General features: G+C 37.3%; 1 non-coding gene across 1 annotated transcript; it reads right to left on the reverse strand.

Moving 5' to 3' along the window:
* Positions 1-780: 780 nt before the first annotated feature.
* Trnag-ccc (transfer RNA glycine (anticodon CCC)) lies at positions 781-852 on the reverse strand. Its single transcript has one exon. It is a non-coding gene; the product is annotated as a tRNA-Gly (tRNA).
* Positions 853-8,985: the final 8,133 nt, after the last annotated feature.

Here is an 8,985-nt window from a genome sequence, read left to right on the forward strand (position 1 = left end):
AGTTACATATAATCTTTTCCCCAGCATCTTATCTTATAGCATCTACAGTCATTTGGAACCAAGCCATTGGCTACACAAGAAAGCAAGACGTTGCAAAAAATATCACGTGCAATTAAAGCTTCTGATCAATAAAATAATCCTGAGAAATTGTACACGAAGAACTACTAACCTAGTTATTGACTGGCTAGCTTATCAGAAGGCATCTTACATCAGACCTAATTTATGGAGAAATTTGGAATGTCTTCGAACATACAAACAGCTTTGGAAACGAGAATGGAAGATGGTAAATGAAGTTTAATGCAATTGTATTTTATGAAATGAAAATCAAATGTCGATCGTATTTCTCTTATGATATGTGAAAGAGAGAGACATAATTTTGAAAATAACAGAAGAGTGATAGTTCTTATAAATCGCACTTCTAGCAGTGGAACATCTTCTATGGTTTTAATGCTAGAGCAGAAAGTTTGATTCGATACACTGCTGTTATACTTAAGCGAAACAAAACGTTTCCACGCTTAAACAAAGGAAAATCTTACAGATTTATTTCAATATGATTTGCAGTTTAATTAATGTAATTAATAGTTTAATTTATATTAATTGAAATTGTACAATTTTCTCAAACGTATACTTCCAAGGAGGAACCGTATTCCACATTGTTTGCGATAATTTATAAAACTTCATCGATAACGGTGAAGTAATTTTCCAGAATTTATTACGGATTACACTTGTTAAAATAATATATAATTAATGCAACAATAGCAAAAATGGAGAAAAAGAACATGCGTTGGCCGGGAGTCGAACCCGGGTCGTCTGCTTGGGAGGCAAACATGCTTACCGTTACACCACCGACGCAGTCGCCACGCAAGCACCATTTTTATTTCCAATTCATATCTCTTCAATATCATGCATATTTTTATGAATCAAGAACTGCATCCAAAAATTAATACTTACTCAGCATTCGTAATTATTGATTTGTTTATGTTAAATTATGGAAGGTAAATCGATATTTGGCCGTCAGCTGCTATCCTCATCAACTCACGAAACGATTGAGAAATGCTTTAGAAGTTGAACGAAAATACATGGATTTTTACTGAATACGGAACGAAATGCATGCAGAATTTCTAATCCTTGGATTGTCAGAAACAAACTAGAACAGCACAAACTGTGTGAAAACAACTAGCGACAACACAGTGTTTTTTTTTCTGGGAAAACAGTCACAGTCACGATGTTGGAATCATTCTCGCCAATTAAACTACAAAATAATTTCAGCACGGATAAAGGCCAATCTTGATAACGCTAGCATAGTTCAATTCTATGTGCCTACATCCACAGCCACTGAAGAAGAAATAGACCTGTTGGACTGAGGTACGCCGCCTGGGTAATACCTAGGAGGTCCACCCTCCCACGCCTTGCCACCGGGCTTTCCGATGGGGCAATTTATTGCTTGCTTCCTGAGGCGCCCCGACCGGGGAATGCCGACGGGGTTACTCAGGCAATTTTTAAAATTGCAGGAGTGCCCCTCCTTTAGGGGTGCCTGCGGGGTTCCCACTTTCCGGCTTTGTGCCACATAATGCTGATGTGGGCAGCATTTAAATATATACCCCATTCTTCGTCCAAAATATTGCAACACATCTGATTGGAGAACATCGATATTAGTCATATTTTAGAAAAAGGGCAACACATTTAGAGGCAGCAAAAACCTAACTATCGCCTTGATTAGTCACAGTAGTAAAATTATATTAAAATTCATAACAAATGCGGAACAAGTTAAGTGCTAAAATAGCAGAGGAACAGGTTGGTTTCAGATCCGAGAAAAGAACTAAAGACAAAATACTCAATCAAGAGCAGGTAAGTAGGAACAACTGTTTATTTCTGTTTTATCGATTATAGGAAAGCTTTCGATACAGTGGTACATTTTTTTAATTGTCCAGAGTGTTAAGCAGGGATATTATTAAAATGTTAGGCAAGGATATTATTACCACCTCACTATTTTCAATATATATGCTGAACAAATAATACTTTTTTTTTTTTATTACATTTTCACCCCAAACAAGGCAAATTGCCACTTTGGTGTAGGGGGCTACTATCAGGGGCAGAAACTACTTGGGTACTATGTAGGGATTTGGGCAGCAAGGTGTCGGTTCACGTTACACTTGAACTTCTGCACGTCAGTACTGTTGGGGAAGCAGGGACCTGGAATGGAATTCCAGAGTCTTGCGGTTCTGGGGAAGAAACTATTGGAGTAAAAAGATATTTTAAATCTAGGGATCTCTACAGTGTGGGGGTGGGATTTAGCAGCCTTTCGGGTTTGTCGAGGGTGCTAACGTCGTGGGGGCACAAGTGATTGCAGTTCGTCAGAGCATTCACCACTAAAATACTTGTAGAAAAGGCAGAGAGATGCAACATTTCGTCGATGGGACAGAGGCTGAAGCTTAGATGCCAGTTCAGGGCGTATCAGTTTTGCGACTCTCTTTTGAACCTTGTCAAGGAGCGAGATACTAGTAGCAGATGCACCAGCCCAGATGTGGCAGCAATACTCCATACATGGGCGAATGGTGGCCTTATAGAGGTACAGGATACTTTCGGGTGTTAGTAGTTTTCTAGCACGGTAGAGAGAGCCTACCTTTCTTGCAGCGGCCCTGGCAATGCCTTCAATGTAATTGTTCCAACTCATGTTTCCTGTGAACGTTAGGCCAAGGAAAGATGATCTCTCAGATAAAGAGTCGTTGGCCATTGCTATGGGTGGTAGGGAGGGTTTCTTGTAATTATTGAATGAAACTAGTTTAGTCTTGGCAGCATTGAACGCGACCAACCACTTTTGTCCCCATTCCACTACAGATTGGAGGTCTTCCTCTAGTGTTTCTGCCATTTCTTTAGAAATGTGTTCATTCGTCTTCCTGTCGTGTCTGCCATAGAGTGTAGTGTCATCAGCATACATACCCATCTCAGAGGCAATGTTGTCGGGGAGGTCATTTATGAATATCAGGAACAATAGAGGTCCAAGGATAGAACCCTGGGGAACCCCCGCATTTATATCATATTGTTTCGATGTACGACCGTCGAGGACAACCTGGATTTTTCTCTTATCTAAGAAGGATTTAATTATGTTAAGTATTCTACCAGTGATACCGTATGATCTGATTTTACTGAGGAGACCCTCATGCCATACCCTGTCAAAAGCCTTAGATATATCTAGAGCTACCGCTCTGCCCTCCCCCGCTTTGTCCAGTGAATGGTATATACGTTCAGAGATCACAGTGAGGATGTCTGCTGTGGAACGGGCTTGTCTAAATCCATATTGTTTGTCAGTCAGTAGTTTAGCATCTGTAAGATGATGGACTAGAGCATGGTTAATTATGGTCTCAAATATTTTGGCAAAAAGTGGGAGGAGGCTAATGGGGCGATAATTTGATGGGTCTGTCATTTCGCCAGAATTCTTGAATACTGGTACAACAGAAGCAGTTTTCCAACAGCCCGGAAAGCAAGCTTCATTAAGGCATTTGTTGTAGAGTTTGGAGAGAACTGGAGCTACTTCGGCTGAGCACTTTTTTAATAGCACAGCTGGGATAAGATCGGGTCCACATGCTTTTGAGGTGTCAAGGTTTTTTATGATAGCATACACCTGAGCAAGGGTGGTTTTCAGATCGTCTAGTGTGGCGTCTGTCCGCATAGGAAAGTCAGGTAGGGGGTGGTTGGAAGGGTCCAGTGTGGAGTTTGAGGCAAACCGACTGGCAAGCATGTTAGCCTTGTCGGTTGCTGAGGAGACAACCTCGTGATTGTTGGTTAGTGGGGGAATTGTTGATTGCCCATTATTTACTACACTGTTGTAGATTTTCCAGAAGTCTCGAGTTCCTAGTTTTTATGCTTCGAGAAGCATTCGAACATCACCCAACAGAAATCAAAATTAGTGAGGGAACAATCAACAACCTGAGATACGTTGACGATGTAGTTTTGATCTAAATATGTATGCGTTAAATACAAGACTTAACCAACAATGGAAAAGATGCCAGTCAAACAGCAGGACTCTTCCTTAACGTAAGCAAAAAAGTTTATCAAAATAGCACAGGCATCAAATGATGAAAACCTAATTGTGGACAATCAAAATGTTGAAAATGTAGAAGATTCCAACTACCAGGATGCAGTTTCACGAACAAAGTAGATGACACCAAAGAAGTAAGACGACGTATTGTAATGACAAAGACAACAAAAATTTTGCTAAACGATATCTGGAAAAGCAGATCGATTTCAGAAAGCTCAAAGAAACGATTCCGGCAAACTTTGGTATTCTAAATAGCAGCATACGGAGCAGAATCTTTGGTCCTGAAGAAAATCAACAAGAAGAAAATTTCTGCTTTTGAATTATGGTGATATCGCAGACTTCTTTGTGTAAGCTGGGTAGGATAACACAAACGAATGGTTCTGGAAAAATTGGACTATGTCGAAGACTGCTGAGCAGGAAATTGCGATTTTTGAGACATGAGGCCAGAACAGACGGCTTATCAAAAGATTCGCTCTTTAGTGCAACCTCTGGCAATACCAAAAATAAGTATGTTAGACAACGTAAAATACATCGCGGACATTAGCATGGCCGAGTTGCTCAGAATGGCGCAGAACCGGAGTCAATAGCGACGATTTGTGAAGAGTTCTACGAGTGGTTAGTAATGACCATTCCGCCAAAGAGATAGATAGATAGAGAGATAGATAGATAGATAGATAGATAGAGAGAGAGACAGACAGACAGAGACAGAGAGAGAAAGAGAGAGAATCTCAGTGACAGTTTCTACAATAAATCATTTGTTTGACTGATTTCGCACCCTTTAACCCCGTGTTAAGTTTGAAGATATTCGGATCATAAGGCTAATTCAGATTGCCCCCCCCAAAAAAATGACACCGAACACATCTAATAATAATATTATATAATATAGAATTTTAAAAAAGATTATCCGTGAAAAAGTAATCACTTCAAATAATCGAAATGTGAAAATCAAATTCTAACGTTAGCAGAATCTTTGTTATTAGTTCAAGAATGGAATTAACGCAAAAACGAAGAACGTCCCTTGTGTTTTCGTTGTAGAAAAAGCAAAGCTCTTTTTAATCAGATTATGTCATCGAAATTATTGTGTTTGGATCATGGGAATATTTTTCATCAGCACAAACAGAATAATACCTCGTAACTATTCCTTGTAAATTGCTAAAGAAACATAGAAAAGTCAAAACGAAAAATGATTATTTTCAGTTGCTTTTATCCCTTTTTCATTGATTGGTCAATAGAACTGTCACATCTTAATTTGAAATGGTTTTTTTCATTTTTTAACTAGAAACTTAAGAAAATTATGTCTCATTATTATCTTCTGTAATATGTAGTGTCCGTTGGTCGGTTTAAACTGCATCATTTTAGACAGAAATTTCCTTGGTTTTGTATCTTTAATTTTTAAATAGCATTTGCATTGGTCTGTCATGATTACGATTTAAATAACATTGTCACTGACGAATTTGTAGATTAAATCAGCGCAAGACAAATAATTCATGTTACAGACCAAAATAACTTCACACTGGAATTTCTGCTTTAGCAATCGAAGATACGAAGAGCTTGTAGTATAAACACCTTCTCCAAAATAACTGAATGAAACATGAATAGTATTTCCAAAAGAACATGAAAATGGTTATACACCATAAACAAAACAATCAAACCAAACCATCTTCAGCAATATGTGTTCGGACTTCAGAATCTCAGGAACATATATAGGATCTCGATCAGTCAATACTGTTACGCCATTTTTTAAAACTATGTTTTCATTGTTATTTCGAATACCTCGAAAAGGAAATCTCTATCTTAAAACATTACGAAAAAAAAAACTTCCATATTTCATATATGTTTAAATGTATGCCCAGCTTCCCCATTGAAGTTCTATCCTTAATACATCACCTATACTTCGAAATACCTTTATTCATAAATTAATTTACGCTTTAAATATTCACGCGGTCGTAAATATATTGTATCATGGGCCACTTCATAAGCAGACGTTGTAGTTAGTACATAGATTTTAGCAACGGACCTAAATGTTAGTTTGAAATTCGTATGGTTCCAAACTTGTAGAACACAACCACAAACAGCTACGTGGCAGGGAAAAGTCATTTGGATTACGCCAGAGAGGTTAATGAGGTGCAGCTCCCTCCAGGGAAGCTTTGTTTTGTGGGAAAGTGATTAAGCGTTTAAGAGTTTGACGAGATCACGTTTGTGACTGAGCTTTGGAAAAGAGTTTAGAGTTTTGCTATATTATTTATCGGTAACAACTGTTTTGACTACGACTAAAGAAAAAGAAAAAGAGAAAAAAGATTCATCTCTACTGCGAATAGCACAAGTACGTAAAAACAGTAAAATAACAAGAAAACATAAAAACATAAAAACATAAAAGCATAGTAGCAAAAAAACTGACTAATTGAAAGAAAAACGTTTACTTCCAAAAGGTTCAGTTGTCATAAGTCATTTAATTTTTTTCTAACCTTTCGTCCGTTATTTTCACCCCAAACAAGGTACATCGCCACTTCAATGTAGGGGCTACTATCAGGGACATAAGCTACAGGGGTACTATGTAGGGAGTTGGGCAGCAATATGTCGGTTCACGTTACACTTGAACTTCTGCATGTAAGCACAGTTGGGGAAGCAGGGCCCCGGAAGAGAGCTCCAAAGTCTAGCGGTTCTGGGAAGAAACTACTGGAGTTGAAGGCTCTCTTACATCTAGATCTCTCTATTGTAAAAAGGTGGGATTTAGCTGCTTTTCAGGTCGGTCGGGGGTATTTACATCTGGAATATATTCAAACATTTCCTGAAATCACATAAAAAATGTCTGTTACATGCAAATTGAATAAAGCTGTTAATGTATTTTTAGAAGGATTTGCAACTCTGTCTTCTGCATACTTTCATTAAATATATCTGTTGTACATTTTCAAGATGGAGTGACAATGAATAACTGGGACATAATATAAATACAATACTTAACATTGATGTGCGATTATTATATATTACAACTCAGTGTTTGTCTGCGATACATATTACCTTGCAATTATTGTTTTAAACATTCCAATTACAGAAAATAGTCGGCGAAATAGTGAGTAACCAGACCGAATCCGACTGATTTACATTCAAGTGGCATCAGGGATATCTCTTACAGCAGCGTCTTTCTTTGAAACAAAATGCATAGCTGTGTCTGATTAATGAACTATGTGGCGTCTAATAATATAATGTAAAACTGTATCCACAACTGGATCCCAGATGTACACACACACACACACACACACACACACACACACACACACACACACACACACACACACACACACACACACACACACACACACACACACACACAGGCAGATCGTTTAGTAGGTGTTTTTTAAAAAAGTATAAAAAATGAAAAGTTTCCAAAATGTTGGTTTCATGTTTTTAGCAACGTATGAGTCTTTCTAACATAATCCAAGGCATCTCTGCGGGCTTTTGAGAGATAAATATATGCTGGTGCACGACGTTTTCTGTCCCTCGTTTTCTAACACTGTGTTTCCATTATTTTCACGAACCCATGTAATAGCAACTTAAAACACCCTCATACAGAAAGATCCGTATCTGCCATGCGTAATGTATAAGAATGATTGATCTATGAGAAATGAATATTTAATTAGCAATTCTGTAAAAAAAAACCTAAATTAAATTTATGATATGTGTCTAAAGCATTTTTCTTTACATAGTCATTTGAATTTGTGAAAAATAATAGAATTTATGAATCGTATTTACTTGTTTTCATGCTAATTCTCTTCACAGCAGATTTAATTATATTTGAATCACGAAAATCACTGAAATTGTATTTCTCATCTGGTTATTCTTAAACTTAAATCATGTCAATACACGACCCTTTCTATTACACAACTAAAACTAAACAACCATAATACTACTTTTTGAGGCATTTACAATATTCTTACAACGAGACTTGTTTATTGGTCGGTTACAATCGTAACAACTATAATGAAAAAAAATAAATTCAAGTTAATTATGTTATTTATGAATTCAACGGGGTTTACATGTGAAGAAATCAAGTATTTGTTAAAATTAATGGTATTGTAAAAATAATCACATTGTAAAGATAGGCACTGATGAATAGAAAACGCCATGTTTTAGTTTTAAATAGATTTAGTTATGCCTGAGAAATTATAATCAATTATTCCACATTACGAATTGTCTAGCCAATCAAAGTGCCATAAGACGGGAGATGAATAATATTTCTGTAGTTAATGAATAAGGCTGAAAGAAAATAGCACGGAGTTAAATCATAAAAATATGATTACTGTAGTTTGAAAATATATGCAGAAGTCTCGTTGTAAGATGGGGGTGGTGTTGATGGTAGTATATTTTCACGTTAGATTAAAATTTACTCCGATGTTTCTATGACTTGGTTGGCAAAGTCAGGTATTTTGAATAAATGTAATATATTATGGAAAACTAATGAAACTGATTTGTATGTTCAGGAGATTTTAAGCAGTTAATAAATGAAATAAAGCCAAACTATCTTGTTATTCAGTTTACATCTGTGATTAAAAGTCAACTTATTCACATTCAGATCGGAGAAAAGGGAGGCCAGTGAGAGAAATGTTAAAAATTCGGAGCACTTCTTCTGAAGTCAAGCCAGCGTTTCTTTAGACTTGTAGGCCGGCGCCAAGCCCTCCTGACACACCATAAGTCTGCTATCGGAGACTTGATTGCACCAGGGGATCACAGCACTCTTCAGAACATCAAGGTACACATCGGTGTTGACATTCAAGCCGACTTCGAAGATATTGCCTTCACTTGAACCCACACCAAAAACCATAACCCTGACCGAAAACTTCATTGAGCTGTGCCCTCAAGTGTTCAATCGTCCGGATTTGGATTTTGAGAGTACTTGCAATGGCCCTGTTTTCATAACTTTGATCGGAAGAGAACATGAGTTGTACAGG

Source organism: Euprymna scolopes, chromosome 3 (assembly GCF_053919585.1).
Source record: "Euprymna scolopes isolate OS-2025 chromosome 3, ASM5391958v1, whole genome shotgun sequence".
NCBI classification, from domain to species: Eukaryota; Metazoa; Mollusca; class Cephalopoda; order Sepiida; family Sepiolidae; genus Euprymna; species Euprymna scolopes.